At 42.9% G+C, this 26,831-nt stretch overlaps 1 protein-coding gene across 2 annotated transcripts in view; it reads left to right on the forward strand.

Annotated features, from left to right (window-relative positions):
• LOC115091516 (guanylate cyclase soluble subunit beta-2-like) overlaps positions 1-26,831 on the forward strand; it is a 143,222-nt gene that overhangs the window by 18,934 nt on the left and 97,457 nt on the right. Inside the window, exon 2 of one of the 2 annotated variants that reach the window (XM_029601721.1) lies at positions 16,709-16,782. The gene's annotated coding sequence lies outside the window, so the exon portion shown is untranslated. Of the gene's footprint in view, positions 1-16,708; positions 16,783-26,831 lie in introns of those variants that run through there. The other variant, XM_029601720.1, reaches the window with a different exon arrangement.

Below are 26,831 nucleotides of genomic sequence, written 5' to 3' on the forward strand. Positions count from 1 at the left end.
TTAATTGTTTTAATTGTTTTAAACCCTAATAAGAAGAGATTTTGGTTTACAGATGCTGCACAAGACTACTATACAACAAATTAATGTACAGTGTTAAGTTAAAATACTGATTTGATTACTGGAGAATGCATTTACTGGTGTTGAAGTTTAGAACTTGATGGCAGTTAAGGGTTAACGGCAGAGATAATTACAGGAGAGAGGAGGGAATCGAGCCAGAGGAAAAAAAAAAAAAAAAAGACGTTGAGCCAGTGCGTAGTGCATTCAATATGGCTGTGCGTTTCAATGCTGGATTTGTTAATCAGAAGCTTTCAGTTTTCTCATATCTTCTATCCCAGTGTCCTCCCTATGCTTATCTTTCTATTCTCTAATACCATGTTAATTATTGTTCTTACTTGTCTCCTATATATTATCTGTTATTTAAAAGTTACATTGGAACGCATGATAAAGTATGAACTCTCTTTTGCTGACGCAGTTTATTTTGAAGCTGTCTCTGGGAAATTTAGAGAAATGATTAAGAATGGGTTCTTTGTTAAAGTTTTCTTGTTGCTTCTTTGGCTAGCAGTAGTTAAATATGCAGAGCTACTCCCTGTTTTAAGGAACTGGCAAGATAAGACAGCCAAGCATGTGCAGCGCTGACTGTGGGAATTACAGGATGCCGTTTGTAAAAAAAACCCAAAAACGGAGAAAACAAAGACTTAATATTAAAAATTTTGATTCAGTGGCAGGCGCAAGATAAGGATTATTGGAAGTTGTGGGCAAGAGAAGGGGCCACTATGCAAGATTAGGAACAAGAGCAAATATGAGTCGGCCCAAATGATAAAGTAGTAGCCCCCCCCCACACACATATATATATATATATATATTGCAATTATGTTCTTTGACCACTGGTGGGGGCTGGGCTCTGGCTATTACCATATGTTCTTAGTGTTTGCAATGTAATTGATACAAGGCTTCCAAGGGTTTGATCATCACTCCTGCACACCTAAAGCGCCCCCCCTGGATCCTTGCCTGCAGATCCAGGTTGACTTTATTGAATTAACCCAATGCCAAACTTACAAGTATGAAGGAGGCAATGTTTTGCAGCTTCTCAGCCTCGTCAGAACTGATTTGCCTCCAGGCGCAGGTCACCTATTCAATTTCCAGATGGACTGTGATCTTTTCATCGTATTTTGAGATGTATGGGAACAGGGATCAGGAAGAGAAGAAAAGGGCCCGTCCCTGCAACCAGGAACTTAATAATAGAGACCCGACATCCGAAAGAAGCTGCAGAGGCCGAAGGCTTTGAGGGCATGAGCCTCAGCCAGTTAAAAGCTATAGCAGACCAGGTATGTGGAAATAGAGAAGTGGAAGAGAAAAGAGAGAAGCAAGTAGAGACATGAAGGAGAAAGTGACTGTTAGCCGCCGCTCTCGAGGACACGCGGACGGGAAGGAGCCAAGACAATGGCAGACCGCGAAGAGGAGGGGGAACAAGACCCCCCTTGGGAAAGAATCAGTGTGCGTACTGCAAAAATGAAGGCCATTGGAAGAGAGACTGTGAAGAATGGCAAAAGAAATACGGGAGCCCTGCAGTGAATACTAACGACAAAAATGGACCTGCACCGACACAAAGGGGCCGAGGAGGAAGGAGATCGGACAACCCCCACTGGCAGATGGCGGGGGAGGCGACAAGGAGCATACAGCCTGAAGAGACCGGGAGGGAAGAATCCCCACTGACCCTCTGGTGGAGATCCACGAGGTAACACAACAAAAATCAGGGGCCTGTTGGACTCAGAGGCCAACGATCTGTCATGACTGCACCAATCGGCCCCCCCGACGAAAGAGACTGTTTCTATAGTGGGTGCCTCAGGTCAGGTACTCACTGCCCCTCTGCAGAAAGAATGAAGTATACAAGTAGGAGGGACCATGGTATCCCTTATCGGATGGAACCTGCTGTGTAAGCCTCAGACCACATTGAGATTTCAACCAACAGGGGAAGTTAAAGCCTCCTTCGGGGACCATCCAGTGATACTCATCTGTCCCCTCCAAGAAGAATGGAGACTACATCTTCCCATAGTCGAACGAACCATCGAACATCGATATGAAAACAACACCCCCCTCAACAAAAACGAAGACAACTGATGGATAGTGTACCCCAAGTATGGTTCGAACAGAACCCGGGAGGAATAGCTATCGACGCTACCCCCATATGGATAGAGATGAAACAGAATGCACAGGTGATTAATCAACCTCAATACCCCATTCCATATATGGCCAGGCAAGGAATCCAGATACATCTGCAGAGACTGTATGACTTGGGCATTCTCCGACGAATCCGATCTGCTTGGAACTCCCCTTTGTTGCCCGTAAAGAAACCTGGATCTGATGATTATCGACCAGTACAAGACCTACGGAAAGTGAATAGTCAAGTAGAAGATCTAGTAGCCCTCGTGCCAAATTCATATTCAATCTTGGCTCAAGTCTCTCCTGCATCAAAGTGGTACAGTGTCATTGATCTCAAGATGCCTTCTTCTCCGTCCCGGTGGCGGAGGAATGTCAGAAGATTTTTGCTTTCACATGGGAAAATGCACCTACTGGAATAAAGCAGCAGTACACATGGACTCGTTTGCCTCAAGGGTTTAGGCACTCACCTACGCTGTTCGGTGAGCAACTGGCAAAAGACTTGAAGATGTACCAAGTCATGTATGGGCCAGTAATACAATACGTGGATGATCTTCTGGTGTTTCGAGAGACGTACCTCGAATGTGAAGTATCCACTCTTCAGCTGCTAAAGACGTTGTACTCAAAAGGATATCGTGCAAGTAAAAAGAAAGCGCAAATCTGTGAGTTGGAAGTAGAATATTTAGGCTTCCAAATACGTGGAGGAACCCGTTGTCTGGGAATTTCTCGCACCAGTTCAATACGAGGTCAACCTGTACCCACTTGTAAGAAGGAACTCCGAGCGTTCCTTGGAGCTGCAGGATACTGTAGACTGTGGATTGCTAACTATGCAGTTATGGCCCAACCCCTGTACGACAAGTTGCGGGGTAAGGAATCAGAGTCTCAAACTTTTCAATGGGAAGGACACGAGCTAGCAAGCTTACGTCAATTAAAGAAGCCTTAATTGAACCACCTGGTTTTAGGATTGCCAGATGTAATGAAACCATTCCATCTATTCGTCGATGAAAAGAAAGGAATGGCCATTGGGGTATTGACTCAAACTCTAGGCTCATGGGAGCGACCTGTTGCATATCTCTCAAAAGGAATGGACAATGTTGCAAAAGGATGGCCTGGTTGCCTTCAAAGCATTGCGGCTGCATGCTTACTAATTCCAGAAGCAGTCAAATTAACTTTTGGTCAAACTCTGAACGTAACAACTCCCCACACCATTCAAGGACTGCTAGAGACCCATGGACCAAAATGGATGACTAATTCACGTCTCGTCAAGTATTAAGCCTTACTGTGTGAAACACCTGAAATTCAAATACAAGACAGCAAAAACTTGAACCCGGCCACTCTTATGCCGGCACCTGAACCAGTTGCCCATGATTGTGAAGAAGTCATGACTACAATACATTCCAGTAGACCAGACCTGAGGGATCAACCCTGCAAGGAGCTTGGACTTTATTAACTGATGGGAGCAGCCAAAATCATTCATAAGATACGTTCTGCTGGATATGCTGTTGTATCCGAAGATGAAATCGTTGAGGCTCAACCTCTTCCCCCAGGAACGTCTGCACAAAAAGCTGAACTAATTGCCCTTACTCGAGCTCTGCAGTTGGCAGAAGGAAAACTGTAAATATCTATACAGACTCTAAATATGCCTTTCTTACAATTCAAGTGCATGGAGCATTATAGAGGGAAAACAATTGAACAATACATCAGAAGTACGTGAATTACTAGACGCAGTTTGGCTACCTCGCAAGGTGGCTGTAATGCATTGCAAAGCACACACCAGGAAATCAAACCCTATTGTCAAGGAAATCAGAGAGCAGATGAAGCAGCAAAAAGGGGCAACTCGGGAACCCTTCCAAGTAGTATTAATTGCATCGAATCATCAGGCTTCAGGCAGTCCTGGAGCTCATCACCAACGACTGCTTTCGCTCTTAAACTCTGGGCAAAACAAAATACCAAAATTATGACTGCAGTATACCAGAATAGATTGGTTTTAGATTATCCTCTGGCCCAGGAAGGAGGGTTTGTGGAACATTTAACCTCTCCAATTGTTGTTTACAGGTAGATGACCAAAAACAAGGTTATCCAAGACATCACTGATCGCATGGTCAAGATGGAACACGTCCCTGTCCAGCAGTGGAATAGTGCTTGGGACTGGACCAATGGATTCCGTGGTTGGTTTTCCATGATCGGTGGATTTAAGAGATTGTTTGTTATCCCAGCCAGTTTAATTCTGTTTTGTCTTTTAGGACCCTGAATTATTCCTTTCTTGCTCAAACCGCCTTCGTCAGGTGATGAAGGACATTGCTGAACGCAAAACAGCCACGCAGCTCCTGTCACTGTACATGTATTCCTCTGAGCCTATAGAACCTGTTTAACCATCCTCATGTTTTATCCTGGGCCATCTTCCCATACATGACAAGTTCGGGCTACAAAGGGGGGTGGAGCCAATAGGGCCCATCCGTCTCAAACCCGTGAAGAAACCATCGGACTGTTTGGGAAATTAGGGCCCCCTGAGAACTCAAATTGCTAATTTTTCTTGTTTTCTGTTTTTTCAGCTCCACAGTTGCGTTGTGATGGTGTGATACTTTTCATAAATAATGATAAGTATCAAAGGGGGGAATGAAGGGGTCTGAACGCTTCAACCTGACAAAGGACTTCATGTACCAGAATTCCCTGCTTCATGACGGGTTTACTTACAGTCTGCAATACAGCTGTAATTAGGACATTGAGAAACTCTCTGTCAGCACATTGCACATTTTCATTTTTTTGGCTTCGCTGTTCTTATTCTCTGATAAGCTTTCACTGCTGTAACCTAGATTAGAACAATGGATGTATTATGTGATGGGCTGTATTACTGCAGACTCGCGAATTCCTTTCCAGAACTGCAAGTCCCAGCAGCCTCTCCTGCAGAACATGGGAGAAGTTTCACGAAAGTTCCCGGGTGTCTAGGGAGGGGGTCAGTAGCCCCTTCAGCCGGAATATGCTTGCTCAGCAATGCTTAGAACGCATGTGTAAAAGATAAGAACTGTAAAGTGCATAAGAGTCTGCTCCTGGAGGGGAGGGGCATGCAGTTGTACTGAGCCTTTGTCTTAGCTGCATCTTGCTGGCAATAAAAGTCTATCTTTACGGATCAGTTGTCTGGACCTCCTTACTGACTAAAAAGAGACGGTTACATTCTCACAATTTCTTTTGGGTTTGCCTCTGACACGTGCTTGCCCAGGGTTTATATTTTTGCTGGTATGTTTGACAGTCTTCATACACAGTTTCCACTCTGCACCTCTTGCTTCTGTTTGGTGGATGCAGGTTCAAATTCAAGAAACTTTATTGGCATGACAATTTGCACATGTTGCCAAAGTAATAATGTGGTAAAAGGAAGGAGAAATAAGAATGATAAGAACAGGGCTCCTGTGGTGCAGCCTATTTTCCAGTTCTGACAGACTTTTCTTAAGACAGAATTCCCTTTCTTCCACACGATGGCAGTGCAGATCATTCTATCATTTCTTTCCTTGAGCCTATGCTTAGTAAAACAAGTTCCACACAGAAAATAATGGTCTACTTTACTGGCACTTGCACACACTCGTCCATGGTATGCACATACATGTGGATCCAAAAGAATCCCCACCGTCCTCAAGTCTCCCCTGACATATCTTGAAAATTTGGTGTGAATGAGACATCAAACACTGAAGTTATTAGGGGAACCCAAACACACACAGAGACCATAGTGATCTCATAAGCCTCCTTCTTTTCTGAAAGTAGGATTAAAAAAAAGGAAGAAAATGTAGAAATAAATGTGTTTAAAACTATATTTGAAAAATGAAGTGGATGAATTTAATTGGTTGGTTATACATCACTTTTAATGAATTTATTAAAGTTCAACTTGGTTGTTGCTGACTTTACAGCTGTTGATTTTTGATGGTCATTCTAGCTGTGAGATCAATTAATCCTCTCCCAGTTTTCTCAGAATACCGAAGACAATGATACATTCAGCTTCCGGACTCTTTCGGCTCTTCTTCCTCCTCCTTTCCATGGGGCCGATGTTTTAAGACCCGCGGCAAAACAGGCGCTCATTATGTGCACGGGTTTTGATCACCGCGCATGGCTGAAGCTTCCGCAGGATGTAAAAAAAATAAATTTATGCAAATGACTTGCGTGCAGAAATGCACGCACGTACGGAAAAATGCGCGTACCTAAGCATGGTACAGGACCTATGTAGTAAGTGGCTGCATCTGCGCTCAAAGCCTGCGCCGATAATCCACGCATAAAAGCGAGTGAGCGAGCGAACGGGTCTCCCTATTAAGTGAAAGTATGACCCTAGAAAGTATTTTTAATATTTCAATTAAATCTGCTGCAGAAAACAGGACAAATATTTTCATGGATGCTAATTCACAACAATCTTGCCGCTCTTCTGGACGTGTTTCGGAAGCGCCTACCTCGGATGCCGTGAACAGCTGGCCACTTAGAAGCCGAGATAAGCGCTTAGCCAGGCGCTATCAGGCCGCTCATGCTCTGTTCATGGCAGAAAAATCTGCACGATCAGGCGCCCAGAAAGGCGCCTAGCTACCATTGCCACTTGGGCATGACCAAGTAAGCGCCTAACTCAGCGCCCGAGCAGCAATAGTAGCTAGGCGCCTTTCTGGGCACCCAACAGCATACATTCACGACCCAGTAAAGTGCCTAGATACTGTTGCTGTTCCGAAACCCAGAAAAGTGCCTAGCTAAGCTGGCCACTTGGACGCCGAGATAGGCACTCAGCTAGGTGGTTTTCATGATGCTCGGATACCGACATAGGCCCTCCGAGTTGGCGCTGACACTTAACTCATGTCCTGACCATGGCGGTAAAAAACCCACATTAAAAAAACCAGCACTAGCACTAGAGCGGCTCCCTGCATTGCCTGTCATTAGCTAATCGCCTCCTTTGCATGCCGTTAGCATGAATTTGCACAGGAAAAACCGCGGGTCCGTGAGCGCATTCGTTTGTGCTTTTTTTCCTGTGCCCAAAACTTTTATTACATCCCTGTATAGGGCTTTGTGCGGGAAAATGTGCTACAAACCCGCGGCAGCTTCAGTGCACCTTATTACATCGGCCCTTATATTCCTTACCTCACACTCAAGCACCCAGTTCTGGGGAGGAACTGAGTACCATGATCATAGTGGATGAGTTACTTTGTAAGGCTGGAAAGTATTTTTGCAAATTACTTTCAGCCTACTGCAACTGTTCTATATTTGTTACGGTGAAAATAGACATTTGAGAGAGAAAGGAAGAGAGAAACGGAAATACTTGGAAGCATCTTTTTCTTTCTCGCTTTCATTGAGGTGCCAGTAGTTGCGGTACGGATACTTTGTGATGTTAGGTAAAATGTAACATGAAAAAATCAACCAAAAAATACATAACAGATCAAGTGTTTAATAGTTGGTAACTAACCATCAGATGGATCATTGGACGTGCTCTACTTTTCCCTATGGAGTTGAGCCACATGAATGGTTTGGAGCATAATGAAACCAAGGCAGTGTAGTGGACTGGAGTGTGGCAAAGTGTTTTTCAGCTTGTAGGCTTCAAGTTGAGCGGAAATCATGATATGAGTATGCTTATTGCATGATCTTTCTCGAAATCCAGATGTTCATAATGTCAGGAGAGTGACTCTCTGTATTGAGAGATAAGGAGGCTCATGAATATAGTTGTTTTTTTTCATTAACATTTTAGAATTAAATACTAAGGGGCAGATTTTAAAACCTGCGCGCGGGCGCAGATTTGTTCGTGCCGGGTTGCGCGAACAAATCTGCGCCCTCGCGCAGGTTTTAAAATCCAGGGTCGGCGTGTGCAAGGGAGTGCACAATTGTGCAACTTGCGTGCGCCGAGCCGCGCAGCCTGCCTCCATTCCTTCCGAGGCCAATCCGAAATCGGCGCGGCCTCGGAGGGAAATTTTCTTCCACCCCCCCCCCCCCGCACCTTCCCCTCCCCCTACCTAACCCACCCCCCAGCCCTAACTAGAACCCTCCCTTACCTTTGTTGAAGAGGTTACTTCTGTCGGCTGATGGCCGGCCTGCGATCCCAGGCACAGCAGCAAATGGCCACTGTGCCTGGAGGCTCAGGCCCCACCCCTTTTTGCAAGCCCCGGGACATATGCGCATCCCGGGGCGCACACAGGCGGGTTTTTTAAGGGTTACGTGAGTAACTTACGTGCGTAACCCTTTTAAAATCCGCCCCTAAGAAAACAATCTTGTTTGGAAATAACAGCACATAACATCAAACATAACCTCCATAGCAAGGAAAAATATCACAATTAAATGTAATCCAAAGTTAAGGGAGTGGTCTAATTCTCAGTAAATCAAATCTAACCATAGTTTCACAAATATGAAAAATAAGAGAAATATAAAAAAAATAAAGAAGCAGAGAGAAATGTTAGAATAATTCTTATGGATTCTTAACCTCACCATTACTCTTTCAGATAGATGCTGCAGGTGTAGATGAAGATGGAACTAGAAAGACCACCAGGATTAATTTATCACTCAAAGACAGAGCTGAGATGGTTCATAAAAATATAAACTACACTTTGATATTTAATGATACCTTTCTAAGGTCCTTATTTACTAAGCATTTTTCCCATTGACAGAAAATGGGAGAAAACAACATTTAGTAAATAGGCCCCATAGAGGCTCAAGTTGGCAGCCTCATTTGTAGGATTTGCTTCCTCTGTGTGCCTTTTGCCACTTCAGGAAAAACTCTGACTTTAAATTCAAGAAAAAAAACATCCCTGTGCCTGAAGAACAACCTGAGAACCTAGTCATGATCTGAAACTCATGAGTAAGGTGGAAAGAATAACTGGAGCTACCTCAGGATTACTGTTAAAATCAGGCTATCAAAAGATAACCAAGAGGCACCAGCTTGCCCCTCATCCACATCCTTCTTCTTAGAGTAGGGCTTCCCAAGCCAGTCCTGGGGATCCTGCTGCCAGTCTTGTTTTCAGGATGTCCACAACGAATATGCATGAGATAAATTGGGTCCCCAGGACAGGTTCGGGAAGCCCTGTCAGAGAGATGGAGGTAGAATGCCCTGGAAGTTGGAGGAAGAGATTCTGGTGGAATTTTTTAAATATTTCAGTTAAGTATCTTTCAAACATGTCCAGGGCAGATGCGGTCACAGTTCTCAGAATATTAATATGATGTAAATGATAATGTCTCACAATATTCTACAATCTCTCAAGTTTATATTGCAGGTATATGTATCTTTAAAAAAAACAAAACACTTGTGGCTCAAGCAGGGGCGGTTCTATAATGAGGCAGGGTGAGGTGGCCGCTTCACGCAGCAAGATTTTGAGGCGGCAAAATTGTCCCCTGAAATTTTCCTGCCACAGCACCCTCACCTCACCAGACTCTGGCGGCAAGAAAAACCTGCAGTGTTGGAGGTGTGGAGCAGTGACATGCTGGCAGGGTTCCCACTCCCTGCCAGCCAAAGAAAGGTCCCGTGGCGGTGCAAATTGTGACGTGCTGCAAGGTTCCCACTCCCTGCCAGCAAAAGGATAATCCAGCGGCCAAAGAGGAGTCACTGCGGTGCCACCAGTGCTTTTACCGCAGCCGGCAGCAGAAGAGGCCTTGACGTGCAGCCAGAGAAAAGGTCCAAAATGTGTGTGTGAAACCCTAAAGTTCCCATTATTGCCTTGTCTAGTATCATATTATAATTCTTTAATCCAGATTAAATGCCTCCCGCCGGGCGAAAACTGCTCCACTATCATCTTATTGCCAAAGAAGGGACAGGATCCACAAGATGTGGGCTCTTACAGGCCCATTTCTCTCATTAATGTGGACATAACAATCCTTGCAGCGGTCCTGGCGGCCCGGCTCAATACTATCTTGTAGCGATGAGCTTCATTTTTCTGGGTCGGGTTTCAGTTCGGGCGCTCGTTTTCCCACGGATTGTTTTTCGCCAAAAACGAAACTGGAACCCGAACCCAAAACCGGAAAAACGAATAAAAAACAAAACACGAATCGGAAAAACCCCCCACACCAACCCTTCACATTTACTTTCTTATAACCCCCCCACACACACACACACCATCCCGATCCCTCCCCAAGACTTACTAAAAGTCCCTGGTGGTCCAGCGGGATCCCGCGAGCGATCTCTCCCTCCATGCCGTCGGGCTCTCGGGCCTGCTATGACTCAAAATGGCGCCGATAGCCTTGCCTTTACGATGTCACAGGGGCTACCGGTGCCATTGGTCAGCCCCTGTCTCATGCTCCTACCATGTGATATGCTCCTACCATGTGACAGGGCTGACCATTGGCACCGGTAGCCCCTGTGACATCATAATGGCGCTATCGGCGCCATTTTGAGTCATAGCAGGCCCGACAGCATGGAGGGAGAAATCGCTCGCGGGACCCCGCTGGACCACCAGGGACTTTTAGTAAGTCTTGGGGAGGGATCGGGATGGTGGGGGGGGGGGGGGGTGTAAGAAAGTAAAATTGAAGGGTTGGGGTGGGTTTTTGTTTTTTTAATAAATGTGCCCCTTCCCCCTCCCCCTGCACTAACCCGAAAAACAAATTTTCCCCGAAGCTCGGGGAAAATCCGTTTCGTGGTTCAGGTCCCCCCAAACCACAACAAATTAGGCAATTTCATTGAAATTGCCTAATTCGTGATAAACGAATGCACATCTCTACTATCTTGCCTACTTGGTGCACTCAGATCAGACTGGCTTTGTCCCTCGTCGCCAGGAGATGCAAAATGTGAGAAGGCTCATTGCTTAACATTCACAGGAGGAAGCCCTTCTTCTGAGTTTAGATGCCGAAAAGACTTTTGACTTCCTATCCTGGAATTATATGTTTTGGGTGCTCCAGCAATATGGGATAGCTGGGGATTTTGTCGCGTAGTTACAAGTCCTATACCACAATCCTAGTGCTAGAATTCTTATTAACGGAGGCCTGTCGGTCCCATTTCCCCTACAATGTGGTGTACGGCAGGGATGTCCACTTTCTCCCTTGCTATTTGTATTAGCAATTGAGCCACTAGCTGAAAAACTCCGGCGGGAAAAAGGATTTTGGGGGATCAGTTTGAGTGGACATCCAGTCAAAATTGCTATATTTGCAGATGATATTTTGTTATTCGTAGGCCGGCCCCGACAGAGTGTGCCAGTTATACTATCGATTTTCACACAGTTCCGAGACATAGCGAGCCTTTGCATACATTTTTCCAAGTCTGAGGCATTGGCCCTACATCCACAGCTCCCTATGATGTGGCCAGGCTCATTTCCTTTTACATGGGCACCTGGGAAACTGAAATACTTAGGGGTTTGGATCCCAAGAGAGTTGGATAAGCTCTATGAGTTCAATATATGTGAAATCTTGGCTACTTTGGGGCGACAGTTGCAGGCTTGGCAGTCTCTTCCCCTCACTTTCTCAAGGCATTGTGCTTTAATCAAAATGATGATTGTTCCTAAATTGCTATATAAGTTGCACATGCTACCTCTTTGGCTCAAGGTTCATGATCTTAAAAAATTGCAGGGGGGGGGGGCTGATCAAATTTTTATTGGCAGGTAAGCGCGCCTGGATTAAATATCAAACACTGGTGCACCCTAAAACTCAGGGAGGGTTGGGCCTGCCTGACTTCTGAGCTTACAATGTGGCCTGTCAGCTGCGTTTTATTGGGGAATGGATTCTTGATGAATATACTTATTGCGAAGAAGGGATGTTAATCCATATTACTTTGCCCTGGTTCCTTTTATATGTAGTCCAGGCCCCTGTGGCCAAGGTACAATCACTAACTATTAGGGATGTGAATCGTTTTTGAACGAGAATGAAGATAAGAGGATTTAAATTCAGACAACTACCAACAAGGACTGAACTGCATAGTCTGGGTAAACAAATAAGCGTGGGAGTAGCTTGCTTGTTAAGGCAGTTACTATCCCGAACTAGTAAAGCCTGATACTTCACTTTGAATATAGAAACATAGAAACATAGAAATGAGGGTAGAAGAAGAACAAACGGCCCATCCAGTCTGCCCAGCAAGCTTTCACACTTATTTTTTTCATACTTATCTGTTACTCTGACCGCTGAGGTCAGGGCCCTTATTGATAACTTTTTGGTTCTAATTTCCTCCCCCCCCCCACCCCCCTGCCACTGACGTAGAGAGCAGTGATGGAGCTGCATCAAAGTGAAGTATCAAGCCTAATCTACCCCATACAACGCAACTCACTGCTTCAACGGAAGGGGGAATGAAGAAAAGAGGGTTTATTTTCAGACAACAACCAACAAGGACTAAATTGCACAGGCTGGGTAAACAAATAAGTGTGGGAGTAGCTTGCTTATTGCAGCGGTTACTTCCCCTAACCAATTAGACTTAATACTTCACTTTGATGCAGCTCCAGCACTACTCTCTACATTCATTTGGGGGGGGGGGGGGGGGGGGAATTAGAACCAAAAAGTTACCAATAAGGGCCCTGACCTCAGTGGTCAGAGTAACAGATAAGTATGAGAAAAATAAGTGTGAAAGCTTGCTGGGCAGACTGGATGGGCCATTTGGTCTTCTTCTGTCGTCATTTCTATGTTTCTGTGTAACCCAGTTCACTTTGAGGTCCCCTGCTGTGTAACTTTACTTCTGCTATGGATGATGAGTAAGTTAAAAAAGAAAGAAAACTAGGCAGATAAGTGGGGTTTTATAGTTCGGGGCTAACTGGGGGGAATGAAGGCTATTATACTAGGGGGATGTGGAGGACTTATGTCTTAACTGGGTGAACTGGGGATAAACTGGGAATAGTGTTGGTGCACGCCACTTTAAAATCTCCCAGTTTACGAGGTAAAAGCGGGATTTGCACACACCTGCGTGTGCCCACTTAAAATTTGGCACACACATGCACGCGGCAGGCTATTTTATAACATGTGCGCATATGCACACAAATGTTATAAAATGGCCACGTCCCTGGGTGCGGGCCGACATATGTGCACACGCCCATGCGCCTGGTTGCTAGTTACCGTCCCAGTGAACTGGGGGAAGCTAAGCTGTTAAAATTAAAAAATTAAGTGTCCCTACCGAAATGTAATAAGGAAGAGAAAATTAAAGCTCACAGTTGATCTTACTCTGTCACACAGAGGCAGTTCAGGGGTGTTTGCTTCTTGGATTTCATCAGCTCTAGAGTCCTCTCATAGCTTTCTCAGAGATACTCTCTTTGCGACCCGCTCTCTGGCCCTGGCTGGATTCACATGTCCAGAAAGGTAGGCTCTCTCTCTCCCCCTATCACAGGTCTCTCGCCTCTAGATCTGATCTGGGGTGGGTCTCTCTCTGGAGCAGGGCTGATGCTCTCCGTCTCTGGAGCAGGGCTCCTCTTACTGGATCTGGTCCTCCGTGCAGCTTGATTCTCAGCTGCCTCCTCCTCCTCAGCAGCCTCTCCTGGACCACTCCTCTCAGGCTCTACAATTCCTCATAGTTTCTTGCTGCTGCTTCTCTCATGTGGGCTGTGTGGGCTGTGTTTCCCTGTTGCCAGTACTACCTCCTGTCTTCCCCTGCAGCTTGTACCAGGCTCTATGTGTTTCTCATCCTTTTTTTCTTTTCCTATGTTATTCCTTATTTGGACTGTCAGACCCCCCCTCCTACTCTTCCTGTGGGGGGTGGTGGCAGTAGAGGGGGAGGAAGTTGAACCTTGCTCTGCTGTCACTTCCTCTTGCAGCTGAGCTGCACTGCTCTACTTAAGTGAGGGGAGCTCTTTATTTTTTTTCTTTACTGTTTACAATAGGTTTAGATATGGTGGTTATAGTATTTGTCCACTGGGAGGTCTCTAAGGTTTTTGGTGAGTGAATAAAATTCAAGGAGCTCAGTCGTTTCTCTGGTCTTTCTCTACTGGCAGTCCACAACTCGAGATCAGAGTCCCTGGAGCTGCAGGAGAGGGAGAAGCCTTGAGGAGTTTTAAACTAGAATCTAATAAGATTCCTTTTGAGGGGAAATTTTATCCTGGGTTTCTTGCTCTTCTTGGAATCATGTAAGAAGTGGAAATAGACTTTTGGAGTAGTCCAAGCTCTTAGGAATGTGTGTTCTAGTGCTGAAGAGGTTCTGCAACTAGGAGAGAGGAAGCAGGAAGGTCTTCTAAAATCTATGTGAAGAGAAGGTTTCAGAGGGGAAATCACTGGAGAGAGAAGGATCTCATTCTAGTGCTGGGAAACTGCCCTGCAATTCTCAGAGGAAAAGGAGAAGTCATTAGCTTGATTCAGTTACCAAAGAGCATGGAAGCCAACTTTTCAAAATGATTGGGGGTGCTAAACTCAACATCAATGAGCCCTTCCTGGACACAGCGAAGGAATCTGCTCAATATTGGGGGTGCTCAAACACCCACTGCACCCACAGAGCTGGCTGGTGCCTGTGTCAAAGAGGGGGTCCCAAAGTTGGTAAATCTCTGAGAGTATCCAGATAGGGTTCTGGCAATTAGAGGAAGCCCCTGCTACTGACTGCTGAACTGAATTTGTGTTTCTGCTGTGGATATTACCAGAAAAAGATGCATATGTTGTCAAATCATTACCATTCCACAAATACCTCAGTAACAGCACGTCTTGGTTGTGGCTGTGTGTTTCTTCTACAGGAGGTACTGAGAAGGTCCTGAACTCTAAGGATCCTAAAGCAAGTCTTCCCCCTTGTCGGAAGAACCCATGATCCCCCCATGAGGTGCATGATGGCACCACTGCTCCCAGCTATGTCCTTGTGCCCCAGAAGAGAATAGAACAGGGCTTACAACTGTTTCTTTGACTGGGTTATTGATGATAATGTGGCACCAGTCATGGCTGATAGGATGGATATTATGTGGGGGTCTTGGTAATTTGTTGAATTATAATGTAAGGCGGCTTGGGCATTACTATAATAATTAAATGGTGTCTTCTCTAAGAATTTTCCAGGATGGAAGGTTTGGGAGGTGTGTATCTAGTTGTTGAGTGATGGTGGTTGCCTTCCCCCAAAGGGGATGAGTCTTGGGAGGTTTATAAAAGCGTCTGTCATGAGGGCAGGAGAGGAGTTGTGAGAAGGTCTTTTGAGTCTGCGGAGTTTGCAGTTTTGGAGGTTAGCTCTTGAGGACTTCAGGGCTAGAGAGTTTGAGGTGGCAGTTGCTGAAGGGACAAAGGGATCCTGCCTTATCTTTCAGGGTCTTCTTGACGATAAAGGATCCTTCAGTCAACAGGGACGCTTTTTCTGCCTTGGGAAATCCAAAGCTGGACATAGAATTCAGGAGAGAGATTCCCCTTTTTTGTTTTGTTTTTATTTTACTGGGACTTGGAGGAATGTAAGGGGCCTTGGTCAGGAGCCAGAAAGGATGAAATTCTTTTGACTGTGCTCAGGTATTGTGAGAAATAAAAACTGAGTAACAACTGGTAAGGTGCATTTGTGATTGGACCTGAGAAGCTGTTTTGCTCTTAACTGTTGGGCTGTGCTATTAAATTTTTTTTCATGTTTTTGTTCCCAACTCCCTTGATTTGTATAAATTAAACTCTGCAATACATTTTTTTTTCTATTTTGAAGCAACACTCTTGCTGTGGATTCCTGTTTTTAGTATTTGCCTCTCCTTGGGCCCCATAGCAATTGCTATTCCCCAGTGGAAGGAACTTTGGTTCTGGGGGTGCAGACAGGTTCTTTTCTATCCCTGCAGAGCCCAAAGGTGATCCATGCCAGATGAAAGGAGTGTGTGTGTGTGTGGTGGGTGGTGGGGGGGTGTATTACAAAAAATGAATTTGATACTGGTTCATGTTTCGATATAGGAAGATCTGTAAACCACGAAACAGAAAAACGTTACCATCATGCAGAGGGGGAATCCAGAATTTGTATGTAATCTGCATCGGCAGAGATGTGTTATTGGCTATCTTGTTTGGTCTCCTAGGAGGTCCATATTTGGGCAAGTCAGCAAGCAACAACATGGGGTGGGTGGGAATATGGAGGGGCAGAAGCCTTTGCTGCCTTGTCTTGAGGAATCAGGATTTTAAAAGTTGGCTATCATAATTACTTTCAGCTTTAAAAGGAAAAAGATGATGGCAAATGACAGATCCCATATATCTAAAAAAAACCCTGTAGGACTCCACCTTCTTCCTCTCCAGGAGAGGTGCTAGGATATGTACAAGGTGCAAAATAGTCACTGCTGCCGGTGTGACGATGCTTCAAGGAGGAGAAAAACAACTCACCAAGAGACAAGTCAAATCCAGAAACAGAGAGCAAGGACACAGGGAGAGCTAAGCAGAGAACCATGGTAAAAGCTTTCAGCAATAGCCTTTTTTTCTGTAAATAAAGATTGGTGGTTTATGAACGCTTTCCTCATGCTTATGATTTGTAAAACGTTTCTATCAGAGTCCACTTGATTTAGCTTTTGAAATATTCCTATTCTGAGTTGGACTGCATGTGTGAATTGGAGGGTGTCTGCACTCAGAAGAAAGCTTCGATATACATAAAAACCAATATAATTCAACAAAAGATGACTGTTTTCATTCAGTGTAAGAATTTCCAGTTCTTTTCAGTTTTCATGCATAAGCTTAACATTTACCCAAACTATATATTTTTTTCTAGATATTTGGTTAATTTTAACATGTTATTTCTTTTTGTTTTTAGTACGGATTTATCAACACCTGCTTGAAATCACTTGTTGTGGAGAAGTTCGGCGAGGAGACATGGGAAAAACTTAGGTGAGTACGTTATCTTTCAGATAGCCAGCGGCAATAAGTTAGAACCCTTTGCTCATTACTGGCATAATTTCAGTCCTGTAACTATAAAGCACAATTATGGTTTATTTTGTTGAGACACTGAATAGTCACAAATTATAAACTTGCAGTATTTGACAATGTGTTTCTGGTACAGTGCACTATTGTTTCCTGATGACGAAGGACCTGTGAAAAATGAACTTTTTCTTCTGCAAATATTGTTGCATATATTCAGGCAAATTTGTGTGCCCTTGAAAATGCTCACTAAAGGCATTAAAAGCAGAGTTTCCACTTGAAAGACTCAAAATGGCAAAATTTGCTGGGTTTACTCGGCTTTGCATATTTTTCAGTTTTTTGTTGTTTTTTTTTAAAGAAAACTTTATGAGCAGGAATACAGTTTTGTTTTTTTTGTCTGTTTTGTCAAAAAAAATGTTTGCATTGAATTCTAAATTGTAAGAATTTGTGAAAGTAGAATTATTTTGTACATTTTGTCACAGTTTTTACTTTCACAGCAAATATTTTCACGTCCCTACTACTGATGTTAAAGTAATCCTATGAGTTAGAGTTTTCAGAACATCAATTAGCCCGTTTCTTGGCTCTGTTGTTTAAAATTTTTGTCTTAATGCATTTTATTCTATAGACTTACACTTTTATGAATAAAAATAATGTATTTTTTTAAATTATGGCCCCACGTAATACCTTCTTTCTTTTCTTTTTTTTCTTTTTTTTTTTTTACGCACTAGTTTTCTTTTGCTCCTTGTGAGCTTCCAGCTCAGTTGGAGTTGGGGCTGAGATCTGGTGCCATGAGCCTTCATTCACAAATTAGCCAGGAGTTTTTCCACTTATTTGATAATCCCCACCATACTTAATCTGGTCCTGCTTCAGAGGCCATGCAGCAGAATGCCTTCCAGAACCCTGTAATTGTACGGCCTGTATCTGGCTACTAAACTGGGCCACAACTCCTCCCCCTCCCCCATCGGGGGCTGCGGATACTGTCTCTGCAGCATTCTCAGCCCCAGTTAACCGGGGAAGTGGAAGACCCAAATCGGGGATCAGACAGGGGACCTTCTACATGGCAGCACACAGCACTTCCACTGAGCCAGCTTAATAACTTTTTTCTAATAGTCTCCTTTCATGTTTGCTCTTGTATAAAAATAATTCACTTGTACGGAACCTGCTAATATAGTTCTATCCAGCATGCCTGAAAAATGGATTGTACTGAGACGTTTCACTCTGATCATTTCCCAAAGTGTGGCTTTAATGTGAAATGCTCGTCTTGGAAGAAGGGTCAAATATAGGGTGAGTTTTTTTTTAAAGTTTAAGGGTCCGATGCAATACAGTGTGCTCAGCCGAGCATACTGTATAACCCACAGTTGGACATGGCTTGTTTAGGCACTAACTAATCCCCTTATTCAATAAGTGCTCCTTAAACTAGTACAGAAAAGCAGAAAAAACTGCTTCTCTGTACTGACTCCTACTTAATATCGTTGTGATATTAAGTAGGAGGAATAATACTGAAATTAAAAAAAAAAAAAAAAAAAAAAGTGCCGGCAGTCGGGTGCAGGAAACGGACGCTCAATTGACAAGCATTCGTTTCCTGAACCCCTGGCTGAGCACCATTTAGGAAAACCAACGCCGATAAATTCAGCGTTGGTTTTCCTAACCGGTGGAGGGCTGACTCTCCTATCAAGGAGGCGCTAGGGGCGTGCAAGCGACCCTAGCACCTCCTTGATAACACGACCCCTAAATTGCATGGCGCCCTCAGGAGGGACACCTGGGGGCACATTAGGAAAGCGGGTGCTGACTGTTCTGTGCCCACTTTCTGTGCATAAATATTGCATCGGCCCCTAAGTGCTGTAGCCCCTGCACAGTGGAACCAGCTGCTCAATAATGTTGTACGTGTACTGAGTGTTCGTGCAATGGATGAAGTCTTTGGGTGTTTCAGTCATTGAATAACTGTGTGTTAGAGGCTCCTGTGAACTAGGCTTTGAGTGGTTTGTCTGTGTAAGGGACCCCATAGTTTCAGATATGCAGGAGGAAGCTGAAGAGAAATCATCTCTTGTTGGGCTAGCTCCTGTGCTAGCATGGTGTTTAGCTTTCTAGTCCATTCCTAGACTAGGCTTGTTGTTGGCCCTGGGAGGAAGGATACAGTACATTCTAAGGAATCTCCTCTTTCCTAGAATCCTTTTTGGCACGTACATCTGGTGATAATGCGTAATACCATTCACCAAACTGGATACTAAAAGGGAGTCAGGCTTCTTCAGCTGGGATCTCCTTGCCATTTCTGGAACTTTCCAACCTTATGTGCTAACAGTCAGCTAAAGGAAGCCACAACTCAAACCTACAGCTATGGCAAGCATTGAAGTGTTTTTGAGTTTGAACGATACTTGGTTTAGCCCTACCCAAAATGAATGCCTCTAGGGTTGTAATTTGTTTTCTACTGTCACTGTTTAAGCTTGAAATTGACTTAATTTGCTTGTGAAGTAAGCTTTGTAAATATCTTTTTGTAAACAATCTGACTTGTTTTTAGAACCATAAATTCAATGAGTGGGCCTGGACTTATTACACCAGACTAAGTGTACCTAAAAAAAAAAAAAAAAAAGTGGAGTTCCCTTTAATCCGGAACAATCTTTGCTATCCAGAAGCGAGGGCCACCATCATCAGAGGGATCTGGTCTGCCCTATACAACCCATGTTGCATCCCCTGGTCCACTACTTCATCTGATTGACCTCCGGCCTTAAGAATCCTGAAGCCAGTGGGGCCTAACACTCCTGACCTATCTGATTACAGTGCTGTATGACATTATCACTACAGAAGGCCCTCTGTTTCAAAGTCATGCTCCTGTTTTCTTCAGAGGGGAAAAATCCTATTTTCAGAATATACATCAGGTGTGAGGTTTACATAAAAGCTGAATAGCTATAATGTGTTAAGCTGGTTCAGTGGGTGCAGATGTACAATGAAAATGATCCATCACACAGCTTGCTTGTGCATGAATTGAATTAATACCAGACTATGTAAATAGCTGTTATGGATGTGCCTGTGTGGACTTGTTTGTGTGTTTCAACAGTGAAAAGATATATTGCCTGTTTCAAGTGTTCAGATAGTTCATGCCAATTAGACTTATTGTTTGCATGCACTTTGCACCCTCTGAATCTCTTGGGATCAGCAGCACATACTACCTGCAGAAAGGGGAAACACAATAATAATAATAATAATTTTAAAAAGCAACAGCCCAGTTAACAGGATTTGCATGCAAAACCTGTTATTATTTAACTACAGTCATTCGTCTGATTATAAAGAGGTTTTAAAACGAGGATGCATTACAAAGCCTCCCCACCACACGTGCAAACCCAAGCCAGCAAACTAGCAATCCAGTTTCTAAATAGCATGGTCCTAAACAGGGATGAACCAATCGAAAAAGTCAGTTGCCAAGCCTGATTTGCAGGCAATGGGAATACACATCTGCAAGCTGTGGGAATGCTCCAGCTACGTGTGTCAGGTCTTTATTAAAGGGCGCTCACCAGCTCTGCTCCAGCAAGGCATGTTTTGTTTTTATAAAATCGTTTAACAAGGAGCACTGCACTCCTCTCCCTATCAACCCCAGCACATCACTGTAAATGCCTTACCAGACATGTTTAAGTTTACTGAAAAAAGCTTTGAAGGGAGCACGTGAAACGGACAAATATTCGTGGATTTCCAGACAGGACCCCGGTGTGCATGACATGAAAATTATGAAAACTGTTTTGGTCTGAACTGCCTTCACATCTGTGAACTTATTCACAGAACAAATTTGTCAAAATGTGTGTAGCGTAGTTCAAAGAATGACTTATTTGTCCATCTCTTAGTCCTAAGGACTCGATGGCTGGCAGACATCTCCCAGATCCAGCATTGCTAGTGATTCCTTTCACTGCAACACTGCTGCAGGGAGCAGCTCTGGATGGTGTTTATGCAATGGATCACTAGTCCTGCAGACCATGATTATTTCTGTAAAGACAGCTATATTAAAGCAGATTTCTAGCTGGTTCTTTTTCTGTTGCTAGTTCTCTGTATATGCTTTCTTTTCTTTCTTTATTGTCATAATAGCTATCATTCCTCATCTTTTCTACTTTTAGGAATACTATTAATAATATATTTTGGAATTTAAGTCCACCTTTCCAAAAGTGCTCAGGATGACTGCTCTTCCCCTGCCCCCCTCTCACCCTCTTCTTGCCTGCTCCCCCTCTCCCCCCTCCCCCCCCCCTGTTCTTTGTATTTTCTACCTGCTTCAGTTTTTTTGTAAACCGGCATGATATGCCCTATGAATGTCAGTATATTAAAAGTTTCATAAATAAATAAATAAATAAATAAAAGGTATAATAAGTCCCTGAACCCAAAGAGCTTACAACCTAAGAGGGTATTTGTGGCAACAGGAGATAAAGTGACTTACCCAGGGTCACAAGGATTGTCAGTGGGGTTGTGGGATTTGAACCCTTGTTTCCCTGGTTCTCAGTCTATTGCTCTAACCACAAGTATGAACCTTTCATTAGGATCATGTACCATAAAAAAAAAAAAAATCCTTAACTTTTGCTGACATTTAATCTTCAACTGTTCAGGCTGTATTCATGAGTTGCATGTGTCTACCTTCTTGGGTTTCTAATGAGTATCAGCACAGCAGTGCCCTCTTCTACTCAAATTCATAACGATGAGAGTGATTGAGCCAAAGGAGCTTCCAAATACCATAACAATAATTGTGCCTGAGAAATGAATGGAAAATTAGAAAGAGACGGAAAAATCATACTGATTGGGTTTATTTTAACTGTCTACTAAAATAAAAAAACAACAACCCAGTTTGCTAGTACTGCTGTTTTAATAAGCCTCCTTTTCTCTATATAGTAGGTCCTTCCACGAAATTGCCAAATAGGGGAAGTGGTCCCCCTTTAAGACGTCACAAAGGTCTGGGCTTAGGTAAGGGAAGGGCTGGGTTAGAGAGGGTCTTATGATCAGATACACACATATGCAAGAGGACAGGAAAAATCTCGTAGACAATCCCAGGAAAGCTAATCTAAAAATTGTCCCTTTCACCTACTTTCAAAGTACTTAACCATTTCAATGAAATGTAATGTACTTCTACCATATACAACTTTGTTTCAGGAATGCTAAGTGGGCTAGCCCTTTCGGTAATGTAGCCCCTCTGTCTGGGATGGTGACTGCTTTAGAGAACTGGGTTTTAGTTTCTTAACTGTGTTCAGTTTTATTGGAAAGCTGTGACTAGTTGTGTGAGCTAAGCTGACAGTATACCACAGCTCCAATATGCTGACTGGACGTCATGAAGGGCTTCCTATAGTCAGGGGTTCACGGAGAGTCTGCTGGATTTCAACAGGTGCTACTGAGGAGTAAATGAGACTGATTCACTAAATTTTCTTCCTATAGTCAAGACATGGAAGAAAGGCCATAAACCACAGCTTAAGGATTAACTGGGCCTAGAACTGATGAGAGGGGCAGCTACATTAGATTTGGTCCTCAGTGGAATTTAAAGCCTGGTATGAGGGATTACTGTGGTGAGGTTGCTAAACAATAACTATCATAATGAAAATTTGACAATCTCTGGAGGGAGGACATTAAGTAAAACTACTAGAGTAACATATAACTTTAAAAAGTCAGATTATGAAAGAATGAAGAAACTAGAAAAAAAACTAAAAGTGGTTGCAAGGGTTAAAAGTTTGCATGAGGCATGGACATTGTTTAAAAATACCATTTCAGAAGCTGAGATAAAATGTATTCCATGCATTAAAAAAGGATGAAGGAAGAACAAACGACTGCTAACATGGTTTAATGCTCGTTAATGCTCGTTCAAAAAAATGGAAAGTAGACCCACATGATGAGCATAAGCACTGGCAAGTTAGCTGAAAAACCATAATTAGACAGGTCAAGAAAGACTTTGAGACAAAGTTTGCCAGTGAGGCAAAAATAATAATAAAAAATTCAAGTACATTTGAAACAAAAAGCCTGTATGGGAGTCAGCTGGGTCACTAGATGACAGAGGGGTGCTCAGGGAGGACCAGGAAATAGTAGAAAAACTGAATGAATTCTTTGCCTTGGTCTTTATGGAGGTGGATGTTGGGAACGTACCCACACATGAAACATTCTTTAATGGTGGAGATTCTGAGCAAGTAAAACAAATATTGCCTCGGGTACAAACTTAGGAATGAATTTTCAAAGTTACTTGCGTAAAAATAAGCATGAGCACATGCAAGTAGCTTGTACTTGTGTAATTGCTATTTTATAAACATTGAAAGTACATGTGTACTTTACTTTTCGCGTGAACATATACGTGCGAAAAAAGGGGCGGTCTAGGGGCATTCCAGGGCGTGGCCAACATGTACACTTATGGGTGGCTATTTTATAAGAGACTTATGCGCATATATTTGGCAACATTCTTGTGTAATTTTACACCGGCTAATTATCTTGCATAATCAATATCACTGTGTACTGTTGGCTGGTGGGGAGAACTGGGGAGAGTTCAGGCTAAAGAACCAGGAAGGTCTCGATGACCTGGTGAAGGAATCAGAAAACTGGTAATTTCAATTATGTACACGTTATCAAATAGACTGACATATGCAGAGATCGGGTTTTATGTGAGCAAGTCCTACTTTATTTTCACATGCATGTTATATTTTTCAAATTGGTAGGAAAAGTATGCAATGCTCAACGCATCAAAATACTTGCTTTCAATGCATTGTATGTATTTGTGCATTAGCATACATATGCGCATATGTTGCGGGACAGACATATGTGTATTTTATAATACATGTGTATCCGATATGTGCGGGTTATAAAATACTGTCATAGATTGCCGGGTGGCTATATATGCATGTACATGAGGCCACATGGAGTTGTTTGAAATATTGTAAATCCTCTGGGGATAGGGAAAAACCTATAGTGCCTGAATGTAATCCACTTCAAAGGGCCTGAAAGGTGGAATGATGATCAGATAATAATAAATACGTAAAAAATATTTGTGACAATGGAGGATATAATAGATCAGATGACAAACTAAAGAGCAACAAATCACTGGGACAGAATAGCATCTACCCCAGAGTTGTAAAAGAACTAAAACATGAAATAGCTAATCTGTACTAGTAATCTGTAACCTTTTATTTAAAATGGCCATGATTCCTGAAGACTGAAAGGTAGCTATTTGATACAGATTTTTACAAAGTGCTCAGGGGTGATCTTGGAAACTATAGACTGGTGAACCTGAAGCCTATGCTGGGCAAAATGGTTAAAAGAAAAATCACTGGCCATATAGATAAAAATGACTTAATGGGGAATAGTCAACATAGTTTTAACAAGGGCAAGTCTTTTCTTACCAATCTTTTAGAATTTTTTGAAGGTATAAATAAATATGATAGTTTCCATTTTATTTCCCATTCTTTTTTTGGTTCATTCTTAACATTCTATTTGCTTTTACCACTGCCATGCACTGAACCAAGGATTTCAACATATTGTCCACAAGACTCCAAGATCCTTTTCCTGGATAGTGAGTCCCAATACAGAACCCAGCTTCATGTATCTGTAATTGGGATTATTTTTCCCTATGTGCATCACTTTGCACTTTTCTACATTAAATTCCACCTGCCATTCATTTGCCAAGTCTTCTAGTCTCACAAGGGCCTTCTGTAATCTACTACCCTTTTAACAAGTGTAACTATTTGTGTGTCATCTGCAAATTTAATTACCTCACTCATTGTTACCTTTCAAAATCAATTATGAATATGTTAAACAGCAAAGATTCCAGTACTGGTACTCCACTACCAACTTTTTTCCATTTGGAAAACAGACCATTTAGTCCTACCCTTTGTTTCCGGCCTTTTAACCAGTTACCAATCCACAACAGAACACGGCTTGCCTTTGTACTTTCCTGAGGAGTCTCTCATAGGGAAGTTTGTCAAGTACCTTATGAAAGTTCAAATACACTATATCAACCAGCTCACCTTTATCTGCATGTTGCCTCTGTGTCAAGCCATGGTGCAACTGTACCTTGAGTACTATGTGCAGTTCTGGTTGCTCCATCTCAAGAAAGACATAACGGAATTAGAAAAAGTACAGAAGAGGGCCACAAAAAATGATAAAAGGGATGGAATGTTTCTTCTACGATGAGAAGTTACGCAGGCTAAGGGTCTTCAGTTTGGAAAAGAGACAGCTGCGAGGGGGCATGGAAGAAGTTTTTATAAAACCATGAGTGGGGTGGAATGCATAAATAAAGGAGGGTTATTTACCCTTTCAAATAATACTAAATCAAAGGGACACTCCATGAAACTAACAGCCAGCAGATTCCAAATAAATCATCGAAACTACTTCTTCAATGAGTGCACTGAGGAATCTGTTGTCAGAGGACATGATCAAGGTGACCAGCACAGCAGGGTTTAAAAGAGGTTTGGACAAGTTTCTGGAGGAAAAGTGCACAATACATAAGCAGACTAACAAAAGTGATTGCTGTCCTTGGCAGTGAGTAACAGGAATTAGATCTACTTTATGGGATCTGCCAGGTACTTGCAACCTGGATTGGCTCGATGGACCTTGGTCTGACCCAGTATGATTAGGTCTGGTCATCTGGATAAATAGAATGCCTTAGCTACAATGAAATGGTAATTTTCCTGAAGATGTTAACTGGTAAACTTATCTAAAGAATTACTTTGGACCACTTCAGTGTTGTTTGTCCCTCTGTTCCATTTGAGCAAACACAGGAAAATTTGGTTCGTATTTCTGCTGTGCCCCTTTGGTTTGATAGAAACACTTATTCAGCCTGCGCTGCCTCAGTATGACAACTTCTGAAGGGACAAGGAAGGAAAACATTACCTACCATATCTTTTCTGGAGAGCGAACTGACTGACATGTACTGAAAAGGGAAGGCAGCTCCTGTTTATGCTTAGCCTTGGCGTAGCATCCATGAATAGTACTAGTATCAAAAAGCAGACTATAAAAATAAAATGAAATAAATAAATATGGATCAGCTCTGTGAAGGGTAGGAGTTGGGTTGTTCAAATGCCGCTTGCTCTCCTTTTCAGACCTGCATAGGATGAAACGTAATGCAGACAGAGGGTGGATAGCCTTTAATTATGCCTGTGCAATGCTTTTCAACGTTGTTGGATGTTACAATGCTGCTGTCCATTACCCACGCGATGACAAGATGAGCAAAACAAAGGACAGATAAGCAGAAAGATGCTGGTTTTTAATATGTTGTGAACATAGCAGATGCTCTGCTTGAGGTGTCTAGTCCTTCACTCTGACTCAGGTTCTAAACTGTTTTCACCTTTCTGTTATTCCAGGATCATTGCCTGCAGTGATGTCATTGCGCAAAATAGTGCCTTGGGCTAGTTGGCTCTTCGCTAACCCCCTCTTCCTATTTCCTCCCATTAGAATTTGTGCTGGGGGATTTTTGAACTGATAAAACCTCTCTTTTTACATATTTATTTCCCTCTGGGGTTCTGGCTTTACCTTTAAAGTAGTGATGCTGCGCCTGCCTCTTTGCAGGTTACCAGCGAAGCACTTTGAGAACGATTTGCTAGAATGCCATGATTTATTTATTTATTTATTTAGCATTTTTATATACCGAAATTCATGTAACAAAGTTACAAATCAATTCGGTTTACATTTAACATTAACAAGCATGAAGAATGCTAAATAGTGTGATGTTTTTGTGTGACAGGCTAAACAATAGCTAGAAATGCAAACAAGCTAAATAAAATCTAAACATGTTCAGACAGTAACTGCGGATAGATAAGCTGCAATTAGGAGTGCAATCTGGATTGACAAAAGCTAAACCAAAGCTAGATATGGATCGAACTAGACAAACTACGGAATGGTAAGCTGCAAATAGGAATGCTATCTGAAATGACAGTGTTAGTTTAATCTGATTCGAAACAAATCACGCCCTTCCATTTTTCAATGGCTCTTTTCAGATTAAACTAACACTGTCATTTCAGATAGCATTCCTATTTGCAGTTTACCATTCCGTAGTTTGTCTAGTCTGATCCATATCTAGCTTTGGTTTA

This window comes from Rhinatrema bivittatum, chromosome 5, assembly GCF_901001135.1.
Source record: "Rhinatrema bivittatum chromosome 5, aRhiBiv1.1, whole genome shotgun sequence".
In the NCBI taxonomy this organism is placed as follows: Eukaryota; Metazoa; Chordata; class Amphibia; order Gymnophiona; family Rhinatrematidae; genus Rhinatrema; species Rhinatrema bivittatum.